Raw genomic sequence first — 13,939 nt, 5'->3', positions numbered from 1 at the left:
GCTGAGACGCTGGGGACACGGGCCTGGGCGCTGCCCCGGGAGAGCCCGTGAGTGCGCGGCATGGGGTCGGGGAGGAAGAGGGGACCCCACGCGCCAAGACCAGCAGGCAGCACGAGCCCGGGGATTTGAGGGGGGAAGCCCAGGCCATGGGGTCGCGGAGGTCGGCGGGGTCAGCGCGCGCGTCCCTGGGGCTGGAACTCAACTGGGGTGGGGGGGAGGCAGGGGTCGCGGGAGGTGGGTGGGCCCCGAGACAGCGCCCAGTCCCACGGGGGGCTGGGGAAGGGGGGTGCACAGGCCGGCGGGTGGACTGCGCCCGAGCGGGGGTGATCGGTCGGGGTGGGCTGTTGGGATGGGGAATGGGCTGCGCAGACCGGGATGAGTGTGGGGCCGGAAAAGGGGTGCGCCCGAAGAGAACACTTCCCCCACACGTGACCTCCGCGCGCCTCCGGTCCTTAAAGGAGCGGAAGGAACGCGGGCGCGCGCCACGCTGACGTCACACATCCCTATTTGCATCCGGCCCGCGGGTCTCAGCCCCGCTCAGCGCGGCGCCTCCTGGGCGGCCTCCGATTGGCCGTCACCGGCGGCGCCGAAGCGTAGTTGACTTGCGCCGCGCCCTCCCAATCGTAGCCCGCTTTGCTCGAGGAGGGCGGGGCCAGGAGACTCAGCCAATGGGAGGCGGCGTTGTTGGCGGCCACGGCGGCGCACTCCCGGAGCGAGCGAAACCCAGACGGCCGCCGCCACTGCCGCAGGAGGCGTGAGGTGCGGACGCGAGGCTCGGCCGGGTAACGGTGGTAGTGGCGGCCGGCGGGGCGGGGACCGGGGCCGGGGCGGTGGGAGCCGCGGAGGAGGCCCGGGGCCGCTATCTCGGGAGGCCGGGGCGGCAGGGGCGGGGCCGGGCCCGGAGCGCCCGGAGCGGCGGTGGGGAGCGGGCGGGCGGGAGCGGGCGACGCGGATGCGACCGGGGCACGCGGGGAGCCGGGCGGGGCCGGGCGGCGGCGGCGGCGGCAGGTGTCGCGCCCCGCCCCTCCCGCGGCGGCCTGAAGGTCAGGAGAGCTTTGTTCCCGCGCGGCTCCCGCCCGCCGGCCCCGCGGCGTCCCCGGGAAGGTTAAGGCCACGGGTCGAGCCGCGAGGACCCGGGCGAACGCGGAGCCGCCCAGGGGCCTTTTGTTTTCGGAACCGGAGCCTTCCCAGGGCTGAGTGACCGTTAGCCGCGGCTGCAGCGGGCTCCGGTCCCGCGTCCGACGGGTGGGTGAGGCTGCCGCGTGTGCCGGGGCGACACCAGGACCTTACACGGTCCTGGGTGTTGTCGGGGACGGGCGGCGACGTGCGCTCGCAGCCGTTAACGGACGCGCCGGGAGCCGGACGGGCCCGGCGTGCCCGGCAGGGTGGCCGCCGAGTCTGCGCTACTTTACTGCTTAACGTCATCCTGCGGACGGGGAAGTGGGGCCGTCCGAGAAGTCCGTGAGCGTCACGGATGGGACGTTGCCTTGCGCGTCTTAGTCCGGAGGTGGTGACAGCAGTCACATCGGTGTGTTTGTACCTGATTGCTGGGCCACTCCCCCGCCCCCGCCCGCCCCCTCGATCCTGTGTTTTCCGAATGCTTTCTGTTAATGATTAGACTTCCCGCCGTCCGCAGTTATCCCCGGTCTGTATAAGCCGAGTCCTGCAAGAAGCCTTTGGGCCCCGAAGAAGGCTGTGTCGGGTTCCTGGCGGGGTTGCTCCTGCACTCACCTGCCAGCAGGGCTTTGGTTCACATGTCCCCTCTGTTTTACTTGCATGTCGCTGTAAAGTATAAAAATAGGCTTGTGAAAATTCTCAGAGTGAGTTGTTGAACTTAAAAGTTGTCTTTTCAAAAATTACTGCCTTCCTGTAGAAGTAACTGTATCTCTAAGTGATTAATAGCTGTCCTGCACACCAGGGACTCCGATAATCTCTGCCTGCGTTGACTCATTTCATAATAGTCTAATAACTTATGCGATAAGCACTGTTGTTTTCCCGTTTAACCACTCAGGAAGCTTGCGGCCCTGGAAGATTAATCCATAACTTGGATTAAAATACAGGCAGTTTTAATTTTGCCCAGCTTTACTGTTTCTGTAGAAGAGATGAGAAGTTTTAATAAATTGTTTTTGTTATTGCGCTGAGCCTCACTGAAGTCTAGTTTTTGAGCATCACTGATGCTGGTTGATCATTTCCAGCTCAGAATTCTGTGATTCCACAGAATGCTAAATGCTTCCCATAGTAGAATCTGGAAATGATTTCAGACGGTGATTAACAATAGCTAGAGGGATAAATGATATGCAAATGTAAAATGAACTTCCGAGAAAGAAAGGTGGTGATAGAGTAGGGATATATTTAAAAGGTTAAATGAGTGACTAAAGTAGAGGGAGATGGCTTAAAAATTAGCGTTATCTATTAGTGGTTAACTTGTTAAGAGTTGACAGGAAAAAGAAACCCCAGAAAATGAATTTTCTCAATTTATTAGCTGCCTTTTTTTGTTTTGTTTTGTGACAAGGAAAGTTTTTTCTTTCATGTTTTGAAGGTAAAGTATTCTATTCTGAGATTTGGAAGGATTGAAGATAAGACTCTTGGTCAATAAAAATACCATTACAAAACTTAATTTCTTATAGAATTATAGTGACAAAGGGGATTCGTTTTATAGATAAAATAGGTATAGGAATTGTGACCATTTCAAGTTTACTTAGGAACACTTTCACTAGAAGTTTGAGGCCTCTTCTCATGGTAGAGTAATTATTCTCAAAATAATTATAATTATATAAATAATTTCTACGCTGTAGTGCTGTCTTAAATACCTGTTATTACACATACATTTACAGTCTTTTTTTTCCCTGGTTGACCCGTGTTACTAATTCAGAATGTCTGCGGTTATTTGTGCCTCTGTATTATAAAATAACATCTAAATGCTTTTGTGACTTTTGCATTACTTTTGAAAATACTATAGAGAATAGAGATTGGAGAAATTGATTGAATTCTTTGCAGTAGCTGATTTTATCACTTGGTTTGATAATCTCAGTAAACTGAATTCTGGAAAGGATACATGTGCTTTAGGGTTGTGTCCTCTAAAAGTTTACAGACATTGTAGCTTTGTGAATTGACCATTTAGATTATCAGACCCTTCTATGATATTCTGAGTTGAGAGATTTTAATCTGTATGAGACAGTTCAAAATTTTTTAGAAATTGAGTGCTTCGAGTTGGGATGTGTTCATCAGTACGTGACAGTCTGAATTCATACTTGAATCTTTAGTTAAAATGTTGCCGTTAACCTGTCAGGATTTTTACCAACCTCTTGATATTGAGAGCATATTAATTCCCTGTATCTGCAGTTCTCTGACCAGCTAGGGTTCAGAGTGAAATCTTTTCCTTTTTTCTTTGAGCAGTTGATAGTCTTCTAGCATCAGGAGGAGGTGACCTCAAATGAAAATGCGTGCGTGGGGTCATAAGAGTTACGAATTACTTATTTTCAGAGCGGCTTTTCTTTTCCTGTTCATTGTCCACAGTTGTAAAATGGTTTAAAACTGTTCTGATAAGCTCATGTTGTACTTCCAAAAGTTTTATTGGAGAACCCAGGGGGGTTTTTTGGTTTGTTTTTTGTGGGATTTTTTTTTTTGTGGTTTTTTTTTGATAAATAGTATCTGTAGGCCGAGGGTGGTTTAAATTCCCAAAGCCCTAAGGGCCACCAACCAGTATGAAACAGGGAAGAACCATTACTGCTTAGAACCAGTGTTCCCAGTGATGGCATTTTGAATATCAAGGCAGCATTGAGGAGCGTTGGGAGGTTGGTCTGGGATTGCTGTCTAAGGAGTGCTGTTCTGTTTTCTAGAGGTAAAGGTGTTTAGGCATCCAAAGTAAAAGGTTCATATTACTTAGTTTGACTAGTCTGCCACTGGGATGGTTTCAGAAGTAGAAGGTAGCTGGTGCGGAATTATTGCAGGAAATTGCTCTCCTCCAGCCTTAGCTTAATTTACACAATTTCTCCTAGTTCAGTGAATACTTGCCTTCCTAAACTGCAATTGTGAGATTTTTCCTTGAGCACAACCCTTATTAATGGGTAGTGAAGAATTTTATGTTTGACTGTTACGGAATTTTCAAAACAGACGACGTAGGTTTGTTTTTGTTTGACAGCCATTGGTTTTCTACCCTGCCCTCTTCAGAGAAAGCAGGGCTGCTTTACACTGTTTGCCATTGAATTTTAAATTTCATGAGTATTTAGTAACAGGAGAGGCAGTGTATTTCTGTAGTAAGAAAACTACAAAAGATCACTTAATGAACTTTACCTTTTGATATTGGCCCCTCACTGTGTAGCCTTGAAAATTTCCTCTTAAAAGTATACTGTCAGCTGTTATTAAAGGTGCTTCCATTCTGGGTCTGTGGGACTTTTTTTTTTTTTTTTTTTTTAGTGTATGTACTGTGCATTTTATTATTATCCCAAAAAGCCTGTTCAAAAACAAGAGAAGATGATTTCTGTGTAATAGTTGTGTGGTGTGGTAGGAAGATCGACTATACAATTTAAATACATGCAAAGGGTGTAAGTATTGTAATTTAAAACGTTACTTGTTTACCCAGTTATCCAAAGTAGCTTTCAGTGCTTGGCATCTGTTCATCCACGAATGCCATCTCTCTGCTAGGCACAGTTCTAGGTACTGGGGTATTTTATTGCACTGAACAAACAGACAAAAGGTCTTGCCCTCAAGTATTTCCACACTGGGAGACAAACAAGTTAGACAGTGGTAGGTGCTTTTGAAAACAAAAGTAGAGAGAAGGAATAGGGATTTGGGTTTTAAATAGGGTGGAGAGGGTAAAGCCTTACTGACAAGGTGACCAGACCTTGGATTAAGAAAAACCTTCAAATATTTGACTCATTCAGTCATATACTAACGAATTGCGGACAATAGAGTGGAGGAGGAAATTGGAGCTATAACGATGAAGAACCAGTGTGCCTTGAGTAAAAATAGACTGTTTTGGTTAAAGAAGGGAAACTTTTTTACTTTCTTCCTGAAAACTGAGGGCTTGGTCTCTAGCAAGCTTCTGAAAAAACAGTCCACCGTTGTCTCATGGCCATTCGATCTTCTAAGCAGATGTGACTTCCTGTGTGTCTTCCGAACCTTCTTAGGAGCGGCTAAGGTGTGCCTAGGGTCCCTGACACCACCATGCTGTATACAGGTGACACACGAGCAGATCATCACTCAGCAGCGGTGAGCGAATGGGTGAAGCAGATTGCTTGGCCACTGTCTCCTGCCTAGTCCTGTGCTGGGCCCAGGGACTGCTGCGTTGAGCAAGTAGATAGATCTCTGCCTTCATGGAACTTACTCTTCAGTGGGAGGCCAGAGATGGATCATTCATCCATTCTTTTTTCAAAAACATGACAATAAAAAGTTTCAAACATATGTAGAAGTAGTGATTCCCCCATATGTACCTAACATTTAGCAGCAATAATTATTTGCCACTTTAGTTCATCTGTAAACATGTAATATATGTGATTTTTAAAATAGATTTTTCGATCGTGGCAAAAGAAGAAGTGCATATGTATTAGATTATCAATCATTACACGTGATTGAAATCAGAACATAATTCTAAGACCACTGGTTTGAGTTTAGAATCTGAACACTTTTTTTTTTTTAACTCTTGAGAGATTACAAGTATATTGAAGGGTTTGTTGATTTACAAGGACATTTTCCATTATTTCAGCTATTTACATAAGTTATCTGGTTGTTTATTTTAGATGTTTTGACTTACCTGCTGGCATATTGAATCCAACGCAATTAACTCCCAGTACTAAGGAATGCAGTGACAGAGACTGGATAAAGAATCTCCTGATTAGGGCTTTGTGTAGTGGCCAGGTTTTGTGGGTAGAGACATTGGGATGTCCTGTGGGGATATCCTGATTCCTTCTTAGAGCAGATGAATGGCTTCTTTGTCCTTTCTGATGTGTCCTAAGCCAAAGTATGGTCTGGTACTCCTGGAGGATTTGGACCTGTACCCTGGGACTGATCAGACTCCACGATGGGATCGCCAGCCCTCAGACTTTTATGTGAACCAAATGATTATGCTGTGGGGTTCATTTAACTGCCACCCTAATTTAATAAGTATTATAGACTATATTGAAATTCTAAAGTCTTAACAGAAACATGTTGATTACATTTAAATTAATTTTAATCATCTCATGGGAAGATATGGAGGACCTCTGACTTAAGACAGCTAATAAATGTATTAAAAGTTTTGGTTATGTGAAGGGCGACCATGTTCCCCAATTTACACCTTCTTTGTCTCTTGAGAGTGGCCCAATTTGAAATTATAGGATTACTCTCTAACTGTAGGCTAAATGTTTTCAGTTAAAAATTAAGAATTTAAAGTTATATTGGATAACTTGCTACAAAAATAAATTTTTTTCCCCTAGGAAAATTTTTTTGTTTGGGGTAAAAATAAATTAATCCATAAATCGGATTGTGAGGTAGCTTATATAAATAAAAGCAAAACATTCATTTGTGTAATCATGGAAATTTGCATGTCAATCCAGATTTAGAATTATAGGCTCAAAGTTTTTGACCCTGGAAGGGAAACTGAATAGCTGTATTCTTTTGAAGTTTTAGAATGTTCTTTTGCCTGGTATTCCTTTCATATGTCAACTTGATTGCCTTTTAGAAGTAAGAGACCCTTTTGATGAGGCTTGGGACTGTGGTTTCATAAAATTAATATTAAACGCAGTATGCCACCATTTAAAACAAATGGATGGTTATATTTCTCACACTTGCAAATTTGGTAATTCCTTATAATTTTCTATTTTAAGAAAGTTTTGTTTGATAGTGATTGCTAAACAAAAGCGAATAAATTGTGGTGTGAAACTTGAGTAACAACTCCAGCTTGTTTGTGATATGTCACCACTCTACATTATTTTTTCTTAGATAAGGGTAGCAATGTTTAAACTAACTCGATTTGTTGGTTTCATATCAAGCAATAGATAGGATGATTTGTAAGCGGTTATAAAAGTGGAGAGAGACCTGGAGTAGATCGTGTACTGGGCACTTCCTGTGTTTAATTCCGTCTTCACAGCAGCCTCTCAGGTAGGTCCCTTCTAGTTTATGGATGTTGAAACCGAGGTTACACAGCTAGGAAATGATGGAGGTGGGATTCAAACCCGGATCAAAACCATATTGTTTATAGTGTGTGTGCTTTGCTTTAAACATTGATTTCTGGGTTTGTGTTGTTGTTTTGACCTCAGAGTATTTTCTTTTCTATTGTTTAAACTCATTATTTTGTTTGTTTTTCTTTCCTTGATTTAACTCCTTTTGGGGGCGGAGAGAATGTTTTGTTGGGTTTAACTTAATTGCTTTGTCATCATGTCACCGAAAATAGGATCATTGTATCCATGGGATCTTTTAAATTGGAGTGGTGTCATTCTGTGGGAAAGTGAACGTCTTTGGCCTCTATTCTGCAATAGAGTGTTTATTCGTTCACCAGGTGTTTATTATGTCAGAGGCTGTTTCGGTCCCAGAGACTACTACATAGTGAACAGGATAGAAGGAGTGGCTTCACACTCTACTTCTAGACAGTGGGTTTCTTGGGAATGCTGCTGAACTGCAGGATCCTGACCCTGACTGAGCTGTTGATTGTCATCTATTCCAACAACAGCAACAGTAATTTTGAATTGAGCAGGTGGAAGTGGTGGCAGGAAGTGAAGTGGTTGGTGGGGGTAGGGAAAGGTCAAGAGGGTCTGGATCTGAAATGTGAAAGGATTTTAATCTAAAATGGAACCAGAGGGTATGAACGGGTAGCTCTCATGCATGCATCCTCAGGAAAATGAAAGTTGAAGACTGTGAGACTGATTTCCCAAAATTGCCTGCTTTACAGAAGATTGAGACTTATGCTATAACCGGTGAGTGTCTTCCAAGAATCTCTCTCCATCTTCAAGTCAGTGAACTTGCTGCGTGGCTCCTAACTGGGTTTTCCCCTTTTGCACTCTTTGCCTGTAAAAGCAACCTGCCCTAAACCTTCAGGCTCACCTGTCACTCACTGCAGTTTAACGTGTCCCAAATTGCAGTTCTTCTGCTATTCCCAAATAAACTCGATTTCTGGTAACTTGAGCTTGCCTCAGTTTACCTCCTTTCTTTTAGGTTGCCATTACATGGTGTCAGAAGTGGGATCCAAAGGAGATACCCACCAAGGAGTGGCAACCCCCAGAGTTGAGCAAGGTACCCACACTTGAGCCCTTTGTGCTCTTCACTTTCACAAGTTGCCGTAACTTGGTTAGGCAAGTCTCCTCTTGGATCTCAAGCTCCCTCGTTTTGGTTGAGCTCTCTGGCTTTATTTGGGATCTGGATAGGGACAGACTGTCCTTCTGGCGAGTACTCTTTTGTTCTGAATCCAACAATGGGATACCAATCATCTAAATGTTTTAGAGGTGGCTCCCTTCGGGAACTCTGGTGTGTTTTTGTTTGGCTGTTTTAAATATTTATTTATTTATTTACTTACTTACTTACTTGGTTGCACTGGGTCTTAGTTGCGGCAGGTGGGCTCCTTATTTGTGGCATGTGAACTCTTAGTTGTGGCATGCATGTGGGATCTAGTTCCCTGAGCAGGGATCGAACCTGGGCCCCCTGCATTGGGAGCGTGGAGTTTTAAACACTGCGCCACCAGGGGAGTCCCTCTGAGGTGTTTTTTAATTAATTAATTAATTTTAGGCTGCATTGGGTCTTCGTTGCTGCGCGCGGGCTTTCTCTAGTTGCGGTGAGCGGGGGCTACCCTTCACTGCAATGTGGTGGCTTCTCTTGTTACAGAGCACGGGCTCTAGGGCACGCGGGCTTCAGTAGAGGTGGCACGTGGGCTCAGTAGTTGGGGCTCGCAGGCTCTAGAGCGCAGGCTCAGTAGTTGTGGCACTTGGGCTTAGTTGCTCCACGGCATGTGGGATCTTCCCGGACCAGGGATCGAACCCGTGTCCCCTGTGTTGGCAGGTGGACTCTTAACCATTGCGCCACCAGGGAAGTCCCACCTGATGTGTTTTATTGATCTTTATATGATCTTTCCTCATAGACATTTTTGACTAAATGGACCAGTCTTACTAAGGATAACTTAGAACTTCAGTGGCCGTTACAAGAAACCCTTTATGTTCCCAAACTTGTTTTTCTCCGAACCAAGTTAGAAGACCATGGTTACCAGATTAAACCATCCACATAGGGTAGTTATTTTAATTGTTATCTGGAGGCTTCTAAATGGGTTCAGGATTATAAAATGGCCTCCTTACCAAATACTGTTTCCAAATTGAAGCAAATAAGCAGCTAAAGGTGGATTTTTAAAATGTCACTGCCCTCTTTCTTGGTGTGAGCTGAGGTCCCTCCTACCCTTACTGCTCCATCTCCTTTGTACCTCTATCTTTGCTGCCTCCTTATCCCTCCCCTCTCTCTGAACTTCCTTTCTTTCCTGTCACTGAACCCTCACCTGCCAAGCCCATTAAAACTTCCCTTTCAAAATTAGACCTTCTGAGCATCCTGCTAAACCATAGCAAACTTCCTGTACCCCATGGGCAAAGGTCAAGCTTAGGGCTAGGGACTGCCCTGGTGGTCCAGTGGTTAAGACTTCACCTTCATGCAGAGGGGGCACGAGTTCTACCCCTGGTCGGCGAGCTAAGATCCTACATGCCTCATGGCCAGAAAACCAAAAAGCATAAGACAGGAGCAGTATTGTAGCAAATTCAGTAAGGACTTTAAAAATGGTCCACATCAAGGATATCTTTAAAAAAACAAAAAAGGGCTTGGGGTTATAAGGACTTTCCCAAGGTAACATGGATCCTCATAGATTTGGTGAGGAATTCAGTATCGTAACCCTGATTTACCAGCTTGGTCCCTCCAGTCTCTATCAAACAGTCCACATGCTTGTCTAAAATAAGTCAAGCCCAGCACTGGACTAAAACAACCAGTTGAGAAAACCCTGAACCATCTCTTAGGCTCCCTCCCCCAATTTAAATTTTGATTTATTTATTTTTATTTAATTAATTAATTAATTTTTGGCTGTGTTGAGTCTTCGTTGCTGTGAGCGGGGGCTGCTCTTCGTTGCGGTGTGCGGGCTTTTCATTGCGGTGGCTTCTCTTGTTGCAGAGCACGCCTCTAGGCGCGCGGCCTTCAGTAGTTGTGGCATGCGGGCTTCAGTAGTCGTGGCTCGCAGGCTCTGGAGCACAGGCTCAGTAGTTGTGGTGCACGGGCTTAGTTGCTCCACGGCATGTGGGATCTTCCCAGACCAGGGCTCGACCCTGTGTCCCCTGCATTGGCAGGCAGATTCCCAACCACTGCACCACCAGGGAAGTCCGATCTCTTAGGCTTAAACGAAACCAACCACCAGCCCTTTCATGTGATCAGGCTGGCAGTACAGCCAGAAGCCTGCATGAAGCCATCCCTAGAGTCTTCCCCTAGTCCATGGACTGGAACAAGATTCAAGCATGCACCCAAAAGCCTGCTGTATCTGTCCATAACTGTTAGAGCAGGCTCCAGATTGTTTTCAAGGAAAATTTCAGGCTTCCCACAGATGCCGAATCCACCCAGGTGGCTTTTAATTCCACGTTTGTATATGATCTAACCAAGGACTCACCCTGTTAGTCAAAAGAACCTGTATAGAATGGGAAACAGTGTCTACCCTGATCTTGTCACTTTGGCCACTCAATTGGCTCGTACCCCAGAAGATGACACCAAAAGAAAGACAACTCCCGCAGATGGAGACTCAAAGCAAATCTGGCCATTGGAAAAAGGATTGCTGTAAATTGAAATCCAAACACTTGCAACCCTCCAAGAACCGACAGCCAAACCCACCCCAAGGATGTGACTCAGAGGACACACAGGGACTGTTCCCTGTCCGTCCATTAAATAGCCTGGGGAAGACTCTTCTCCAGATCAGAGACAAGTTCCTTATAGTATTAATTGGCACAGGGGCTGCTCTGTCAGCGCCCAGCCTAACTACAGCGAAACAGTTCCTTCCTCACAGTATTACATACGTTCCAATAGTGGGGACCTCACGCTGCACCATGTCCCTGTTTCCCAGCCCATACCTTTTTGTCTGGGGCCTTTGCAAAACAAACACCCATTTCTCCTCAGCAGTGTGGCTCCTATACATGTATTAGGATGAGATTTCCTGGAGAAATAGCATGCTGCCACTTTTTCCCTCAAAATCAACAGTTCAAATCAACACTTAGGAAGATTAAACCCCTTTTTGCCTTTATTACATTGCAAAGCTAAAAAGACCAAGCTTTGGACTTACCGACTATTAACCAGGTACCCCTCCCCCCCACTCTTTGGGCAGAATCCTCAACAGACATAGGCAGAATTCATAGTGCCTCTCCTATTAAGACATACAATACCCTATAAATAAAGAAGTCTTCCAGGACATAAGTTCTATCATAGAAGATGGTAAGGCCGAAGGACTCTTTGTCCCTTGCACTAGTCTTTGTAATAGCCCTGTCTTACCTGTAAAAAACCCAGCAGCCAAGGAGGGAGATTTGTGCAGGACCTTTGGCAATAAACAGCATTGTAATTCCTTGCCACCCTGTCACCTGTAATCCCCACGTGCTGTCAGTGTTCATCTCTACGGGAAGCAACTTTTTCACTGTGGTCGACTTAGGCAGTATGTTTTTTTAGTATTCCTGTTGATAAAGAGTCAATATCTTTTTGCCTTTACCTGGGAAGGACAACAATATACCTGGACAGTCATGCGTCAGGGCTTTACTGAGGTTCCTCTTCTGACAGATTTTAAAGGCGACTTAAATGACGTAGAATTCTCTGGAGGCACCACCTTACTGTAACATGTAGATGATTTGCTTCTTTGCTCGCCCTCCCAAAATTTCCACAGAGACATTGTTCACCTGTTAAAGATCTTAGCCATTAAGGGATATAAGGCCTTGAAGGAAAGACTGCAATTTGTCCAAACTCATGTTTGATATCTAGGACATTTAATCTCAGAATGGAGACTACACCTAGATCCCGATAGGCTTCAAGGCATTTTAAACTCTCCAAACCCCCAAACCAAATGTCAGTTACAGAGTTTTCTTGGGCTAGCTGGTTATTGTTGCAACTGGGTTCCAAACTTCTCTTTAATGATTCTGCCCCCCATATGCTCCCTTTTGTTGTTGGCCGTGCCACATGGCACGTGGGATCTTAGTTCCCCGACCAGGGATTGAACTCGGGCCCCCTGCAGTGGGAGCCTGGAGTCTTAACCACTAGACCACTGGGGAAGTCACCCTATATGCCTTTCTAAAGAACAGCATACCTGACCTCATTTTTTGGGATGACCAAGATCGTTTAGCCTTTGAAGGAAAGTTTAATAAATCCACCGACCCTTGAATACCCAAATTATCAGCTACCCTTTTCCTTATTGTTTATGAGAAGGAAGGGAATGCCCTCGGGATATTTACCCCAAAATATGGGGCTATCACTGACCCCTGGGTTACTACACCCAACGGTTAGATCCCTGGCCTGAGCATATGGCATGGCTTAGAGCTATGCCTGCTGCTGTCCTCTTAGTAAAGGCTACCATCTTTGCACCTCACACCGTTGAGGCTCTCTTGAGTTCACACCACACTCAACACCTCTCAGCAAGCCATTTTACCCCTTTGAAATCTTCTTACTCGCTGTGCCCGCATCACTCCCATTCAGTGTAACAGTCTCAACCCTGCAACCTATCGTCCCTCCTCCACTGATAAAATTCCCCATGACTTCCCATGATGACACCTCATGACTACTTACAGGAAACCTCCTTGATGAATCCTGATCTTATGTGGTTTACTAATGGCTCTTACCTGAAAAATGAAAATGGTGAATTTTGTGCTGGGGCTGTGAAGTTATTGAGGCTGCCGCCCTGACTTTGGCTGCTTCAGGTCAACAAGCTGAATCACACAGGCATACCTTATTTTGTTGTGCTTTGCAGATATTGTGTCTTTTGGTAAATTGAAGGTTTGTGACGACCCTGTGTCAGCGTCGGTCAGCGCCGGTCAGCGCCATTTTTCCAACAGCATTTGCTCACTTCATGTGACTGTGACATTTTGGTAATTCTCACAGTATTATTGTATTTGTTATAGTGATCTGTGGTCAGTGACCTTTGACGTTCCTACAACTCGCTGAAGACTCAGATGATGGTTAGCACTTTTTAGCAATAAAGTATTTTTAAATTAAGGTATGTACATTGTATTTTAAGATATAATGCTATCGCACACTCAACAAACTACCATATAATGTAAACGTTTATATGCACTGGGAAACCAGGAAGTTCATGTGACTCGCTTTACTGCAGTAGTCTGGCACCAAACATGTAGTACCGTGGAGGTCTGCTTGTATACCCTCACTCAAACATGCATTTTAGTCAAAGGCAAGACAGCACACCTCTTTACTGATAGTATGCCTTTGTAGAGTGGTGCAGTGCTTTGGAATGTTATGGAAACAACAGGGTTTCCTTACTCCCAGTGGAGATAAAATTAAGCATGGCCCTTATGCCCAAAGTCTGTTGGACACCATACTGCTGCCGGCAGCTCTAGCTATCATTAAAGGGCCTGGGCATTGCAAGTCTGATTCACTGGAAGCCAAAGGAAACCACCTCCCTGATACCTCTGCAAAAAAACACTTCCTTTATGATACCCATAGACCAAACCTCCGTCATGGTCCAAAAGGCTCTTCCCCCTGCAAAGACCTAAGAGAACTAGCCAGGGGAGGATAACAGCTGGCCTCTGAAAGAGAAGAGCACAACTGGAAATCTGAAAGGCTGACTGTTGGACCCATGAAGAAAAGGGGCTCTGGTTTGAACCCAGTAATAAGCTGTTTCTGCCAGAAAATCTAAAACTTCCCTTATTGACCACTGTACATGGATTAAACCATTGGTCCACTGAGAAAAGGGTAACCTTTATAAATCAGTGTTGATAGAGAAACACCAGCAAGACCACAAAAGGCACTTGTCTTG

At 45.5% G+C, this 13,939-nt stretch overlaps 1 protein-coding gene across 4 annotated transcripts in view; it reads left to right on the top strand.

The window, feature by feature from the left end:
- The first annotated feature begins 641 nt into the window (after nt 1-641).
- The window catches only part of NAP1L4 (nucleosome assembly protein 1 like 4), a 63,672-nt gene continuing 50,374 nt past the window's right edge, over nt 642-13,939 (top strand). For 2 of the 4 annotated variants that reach the window (XM_030833185.2, XM_030833187.2), the window contains exon 1: nt 642-759. The gene's annotated coding sequence lies outside the window, so the exon portion shown is untranslated. Of the gene's footprint in view, nt 783-1,116; nt 1,246-13,939 lie in introns of those variants that run through there. The other 2 variants (XM_030833186.3, XM_060302775.2) reach the window with 2 other exon arrangements.

This window comes from Globicephala melas, chromosome 8, assembly GCF_963455315.2.
Source record: "Globicephala melas chromosome 8, mGloMel1.2, whole genome shotgun sequence".
Taxonomy (NCBI): Eukaryota; Metazoa; Chordata; class Mammalia; order Artiodactyla; family Delphinidae; genus Globicephala; species Globicephala melas.
The sequence above is the reverse complement of the archived record's forward strand: the minus strand, read 5'-3'. Positions and strand labels throughout refer to the sequence as shown.